This window comes from Neopsephotus bourkii, unplaced genomic scaffold (assembly GCF_033783945.1).
Source record: "Neopsephotus bourkii isolate Nb327-2 ecotype Australia unplaced genomic scaffold, CSIRO-AGI_Nbou_v1 NB_1634, whole genome shotgun sequence".
Lineage (NCBI taxonomy): Eukaryota > Metazoa > Chordata > Aves > Psittaciformes > Psittacidae > Neopsephotus > Neopsephotus bourkii.
The window spans coordinates 3,460,268-3,466,267 of NW_026902109.1; the positions used below are offsets into that span (position 1 = coordinate 3,460,268).

At 45.1% G+C, this 6,000-nt stretch overlaps 1 long non-coding RNA gene across 1 annotated transcript in view; it reads left to right on the plus strand.

Annotated features, from left to right (window-relative positions):
- The window catches only part of LOC133223261 (uncharacterized), a 90,881-nt gene extending 86,836 nt beyond the window's left edge, over positions 1-4,045 (plus strand). Inside the window, exon 4 of the long non-coding RNA XR_009728507.1 lies at positions 3,647-4,045. This is a non-coding gene — a long non-coding RNA (uncharacterized LOC133223261). The remainder of the gene's footprint in view (positions 1-3,646) is intronic.
- The last annotated feature ends 1,955 nt before the right edge of the window (positions 4,046-6,000 follow it).

Consider the following 6,000-nt stretch of genomic DNA (forward strand, 5'->3'; position numbering starts at 1 on the left):
GGTACCAGTAATGCTCGTGCAAGCAGCTCCATGAAAAGGAAAGCCATCCCCAGCATCTTGCCTATCAGGAGTGAGTTAAAGTGCTTGAAAAACCAGTCTCTTGCTTTTGGCTCTGTGCACTATAACAGCATTGCAGGCTCTTTCTCCCTCTTATTTTGTGTTCTTTTTCTTATTATTTTCCCTAAGGACTTTTGCTTTTGAAATATTCTGTTGATTTTTTGATCTCCTCTGCTTTTGAAAAGGCCGCCAGAAAGGTCTTGTCAGCAATTTAATGGGGAGATAAAAGAAGAAGGGGATTGTTAACAGAGGGATAGTGCCTGACATCTGGACAGGGCTAACGTGTGATAAAACAGGAGGCTTGTAGGCAAATCTGCTGTGCTTGATCTCTTGCCAAGGCAAGGTTTGGACCCAATGGCTTTAAAATATGCCCACGTGGATGGAGCCTGAGTTGCCCAAATCCCTGGCGATGCCTGCAGATCAGGTATGAGGAGGCCTGGGGTCCCTGCTCAGATGCTCGCTGAAGTTAAAACTCTTTCAGTTGGCTTCAAAGGGATCTAATCCCAAATTATCTACTCTGACCATTTTGACTGGGGGAGATTTAAAAGAATAAATGAAAAATAAGCTGCTGCTTCAAACCTGGATTCCCAGAAGATGGAGGATGCTTGTAGGGTGTGAAGTTAGGAGCCAGGGGTTTGGGGGTGCTGATGTCCTTCCCAAAGGCTTTGTGACATGCAGAGCTCCTAGGCGATCCACCTGAACCTGCATGTGGAGGTGGTTGGGCAGTCACTGGGAAGAACGTTACTGGCTTGTCAGTTATTTAGTTTATGAATTATTTGATTAATCTTGGTGCTTTTTCATTCTTCCAATGACTTAGAGCTGGAGTAACTGGTTTTCAATAAAAACCAGGCAAAAAAATAGGAGGATATGTATAGATGCTGGATTGAGACTCCTCTGGGGCTTCAAACACCCTTTGGCTCCAGTGGAATTAAGAGCTAGTGCTTTTATAGATTGGTTTTGTAGGACATTGTCCCAACCTGTGCGCAGACCTGGGGCCAGCTCAGGCTCAGTTTTGCCACTTGGGCCCCATTTCTGGTTTCTGCTGGCCTCCTCCAACAAGTTTTACACTGTGCCAGATGACAAAGCTCAGCATTTAGGAAAGGACTTTTCCCATGCATGCAGAAGTCTATGCACAAAGAGAGGTTCAAGCAAAGAAACTGATGTTGAATGCACACTACGCTCCTTTTTTTTGGTCCATAGCTAGGAAACTAAAGGCAAGTGTTCTGTTTTTGTTCTGTTTTTAAGGGCAGAGAAGGCAGCAGTGAGCCATGAAAATAATTTTGGCTGCTGCTTGTATCAGAGATAACTCTCCATAGGAGATGCTGGCTCAGATGCTTCTTTCTTTCCATCCACAGGTGAAAACGACTGCAAAACTTAAATCCAATATATAAAGGCAGAGAGGGAAATGTTTAATTGTCCTGACTCTGTGGCAGGCTGATAAGCTTGGATTGATTTTCTGTAGTGTAGTCTCCAGAGTGTACGTGTTGGTGTGTGTGCATGTACGTGCGTGAATGTTTCTTGCTCCTTGGGTATTTCTAGTCTCCCATCGAGTGGCGAGAACTCAATGCTTCCTCCAGAAAATGGTCATTTACAGCACAAGTGGGTTTTGGTGTTTGTTTTTTTGTTGTTAGTTTGGATTTTGTTTGTTTGTTTGTGTACTTGTTTGTTTTCTCCTCCTTTTCCTCCTTTCTATTGGCTTCCTACAAGCTTTCCAGCAGAGTAGGGAGAGAGGTCTCAGGGAAGATGTCCCTTCCTCAATGCATATCCCTCAATCTGAAGCTCAAAGACAGGTTCGTATTCACATAATTTAGAACCATCCTGCTGAGGGGTGTAATCCCTGCCTATTTATGCTTGTTAATTCAGAGGGAATAATACAATTAAAGGCAATACTCAATGGGTCTTTTTCAATAGCTTGATCTATTTTGTACCAGAGAAGCACAGAAAAATGCCTAGTTAACTGTTTATGTATTTTAAGGGTTTGTTGGAAAGAAAAATAAGTGAACGCTGCAAGAAGGGATTGTCCAGCAAGTTTTATAGCTCATATCTGAAGCCTACAAGCTCCAAAAGATTTTGGATACGTAGCAGGAACCTTGCTGTTTATCTCACCTGAGCCTGCAAACCCACCGAGGTTTGTTTCTCAATGCTAATTATAAAAAGTATGTGTTTGTTTGTCTGCAGTGTTAGAGAAATGTCCAGAGGAGCTAAAAAGGAGACAAACAGTGTTCAAATGGGGGGAGGAGGGGCCATGTTGGAAAACGAGAAAACACCAGCCTCCCTGGAGATGTAATAGGCTTAGTAGGCCTGCTTGACACATGTCGGGTAAAATGAAAAAAACCCACAACAATGTTTATAAGAAGATTAGCTTGAATATGGCGAAATTTCTCTAGGGACTGTCCATGGCTGAAGCTCAAACCAAGAACACCCAGGGCCTTATCAGAGTAATGAATTTCCACCACTTTGGGCCATTACGAATCCCCCCCGGCCCCTTTCTTCACCCGAAACATCTTTGATTTGGGGCGCATCTGCTGGGGATGGTTCAATTTGTGCTGTCGCCCTCCTTGGTGGGGCGGAGGTGCAGCGTTGGGAGTTAACTCATTGGAAATAATGTGTTGTGACTATCTAATTTATAGCTGCCACCCCTTGGGGAAAAAGACCTGTATCTGGCCAGCAGATAATCCTTGGGCTCATTACAACATTGTTCCGAAACAAATCCCCCAGGCTTCTGCCTGCAATCACTTTTACATACATGTAGGCAAATGTCTCTCCATTCATGCTCGCCACGTTGCAGGTGGAGACTGAGCCAGTAGGCAGGGGACTGGAATCTTTATCTGGTTGGCTGGAGTTTGGAATTTTTTTTTAGGAAAGCAACTAAACAGAAAACGTTCAGAAACCGGCCTTGAAAAATTCCAGCTGAAATTCTCAGCAGTATAATGTGGGAGAGTAGAGAGGTTAACCCGTACTCCCCTTGGATATTTTGGCCTCATCCAGCAGTACCATATAGCTACTCCAGTGGTTTCAGGGTTGTCCCTGCAAGCCTCGTCCCAGAGCTGCATGCCACAGTGTTTCTTCTGCCCCTGCCACTGCATGAGTGCTCTTCTGCCAAAACCTGGTTTTAACCCACATGCTTTGGTGAATCAGTACAAACACACTTCCTCTTCAACATCCTCTTAACGGTGGGAAGTGCTGAAGGCTTTGGAGAATAGCTCTGGGGTGCATGTCAGAAGTTGGTGGGGGTGGGGGGATCTGCAGCACATAGGTGTGAGATGTTTCAAAAATGTGTGGTGGCAATGCTTGTGGGGTATCATGAGAGCACCTTGTGATATTTGGGACATTTCTGATACACGATACCCACTTGTGGTACCAAATGGAATCTTGGTGGGATGTGTGCTGTTTGGGCTTTCACTTTTGGGAGGTCTGAAAGAGCTTGTGATTTTGGGGGGAATTGTTGTGTGGGGGTTTTTAACCCCTTGAGATGGTTTCAGGAGCTCCAATATTGCTGACTAATTTTCAAAACAATCAATGGCCAGCTCCAGCCAGGTTTATTTATCCTGATGCATCAAAATGCACCTGCCTGTTTTCTCTATTTTAGTTGGCTGCAGCAGCATGTAAGCCCTCGATTAGCGGTTGCTTTACAGCGACCTGAGAGGAGCTTGGGGCTTGCTCAAGAGCCTGTGCTTTCAACTGCCTGCATGACTAATGCTGCCAGAAGCTGTCTAGAGACAGAGGCCAATGTTTGAAGCCATCAGTGTTTCCAGTATATGAAATACCCAGATCCAGTCTGGAGCAGCTGGCGGGGGAAGAACCCTGTGCTGGCAGCCAGAACTTGTATCACCAAACCTGTACTCATCCTGGCATGGTTTGGCACACTTGCCCATCCCTGGCAGCCTGCTCCTGCAGGATTACAAGTGATTAAGCAGGCGTGAAAACACAGTAACCCTTCCTTTCCATGCAGAGGCAAGAGCAAAGGTGTGGACCCCCCTTCTCCCTCCTTCCCACCCCTTTCCCTGCTCTCCTGGACATCCAGGGCATGCGCTTCCTGCTGGCCCTACGGATTCCCATGGGAAGAGCCAGGTAAAGGGGTCTGGAGCAGCCTTTGCTTTAAAAATTGCTTTTGCAAGACTTTGCTATACCAAAATTGCCTTTGCTATAGTAGAAAGTCCTCTGGGGTTTTACACAGTGCACTTTGAGAAACTCCCCGAGTGCTGGGAAATCTCTGCCTTTTCTGCCTTTTCCTCCTTTCCATGAGTTACGATCTTCCTCTTGTCATCCCCTGGTCCACCATGGCAAGGAAATTATTTATCTGGGAGGGGAAGGACTGTTAAATAGATAGATTATGCATTTGTGTTTGAAATAAATGGAAAAGGGAGAAAAGATTCTTCTTCCTTCTCCCCTTCCACCCTGTCTCCCTTGGTGGTCTTGGTGCTACATCCTGTATTTTCATCCAAATTGAATGGTTTATTTTTATCTGGTTAGGAAAATAAGCATTAAAAGTCACAAGATGGATTGCCCGCATGCAGATCTTCAAGGGCTGGAGGGAAAGACTGTGGGGGGAATATTGCGACCAAGAGGAGGCTGAAAGAATAAGTCAGTAGTACGTGTGGAACTGAAAGGTGGCTGGACCATTCATTCCCATTATGAAGAGGTACACTACCATTAATAATCGTTTTAACAAGAGCTGGCCTGAGCTAACAGGTCTGGGCTGCATTTCTGGAGAGTGAATTTTTATTTAATAATAATAAAAAAATACCATGCATCCAAATGAAAAGGTACATTGGGCTCAGTTCTCCTACCTGATATTTATTACTGCTTCACCTGCCTTGAAATAGGAACATTTATTTGGCTAACACATATTAAAAGGGCTGTGCATGTCATATTTCCTTTCCTACAGCACTCAAACCCAAGAATGCTTTGACTTAAAGCTCCAAAAAATGCTGGTTTCTGAGCAGCTATAATCTTTCCAAGGAGGAAAGGACTGCACCGTCTGGATGAAAGCATCTCACCATCAGAAATCCCATGTTTCCAAGGTGAGTTGTAGAAGTCTCAGAGGCTGCACAGTAAGATTGGAGTTTGCCAAAACCTCTGATTCTGCTCAGGTGGGTTTCTGTAGCCCTGGCTTGTTGAGAAAATCAGTGGAGCGCAGGTCAGGAGATGGAGCTTTGCTGAGGATTTTATCCATGAAACCACATCTTTTATAATAGATAACGCATTCCTTTTTAAAGGAATACATGTGTAAAAACCTATGAGTCCTTTATGAAGCAGCCGTCAGGAAGAAAGCATTTAATGTTGCCGATTTAAGAGAACAGGGAAATCAGCTGTTAACCAAGCACTCTTCATCTACTTGATTTCTAGGGGAAAAAAAAGCAGCCAGGCAAAAAGCCAAACTTGAGACAAGGGTGTTTGGGCTGCAGGCTAGAAGCTAAATGAGGCTGACTGGTACAATCCCTGCTTCAGCCATGTTGCCCAAGGCTGTGGGAATGTGGGCACGGAGAGGCATGGGAGGTCTCCCTGCTCTTATATGTGCCAAAAGCATCCATGCACCAGAATATAAGCACCTTTTTCATGGTGTACCACTGTTCATGTCCACACATGCAGGACAGCAGGCATACAATCAGCTATGCATGGAGCAAGTCCTACTGATGGGGGTGGGCTGTGGCATCTTGAAAAGATTCAAAAGGGCAGAGAGGAGAGAGAATGGGCAACTCTAAGCTAAGGTGTTCACTTAGATGTGAATGTTGCAGGTTAAATACCTCTGACAATGAGGAAAGGATAGGCAAACTCTGGAGAAGAACCACTTCAGGGAACTTCTTATGCCATGGTGGTATCAGAGCAGTCTTAGTCTCCTGGCACCTGGTATGGCATCCTGCAGGTTGGGGTGCTCTACAGGCAGGCTCTTCTCTATAGACAGACTATTGATACATTGTGGTACTCGGATTTGGACACAGT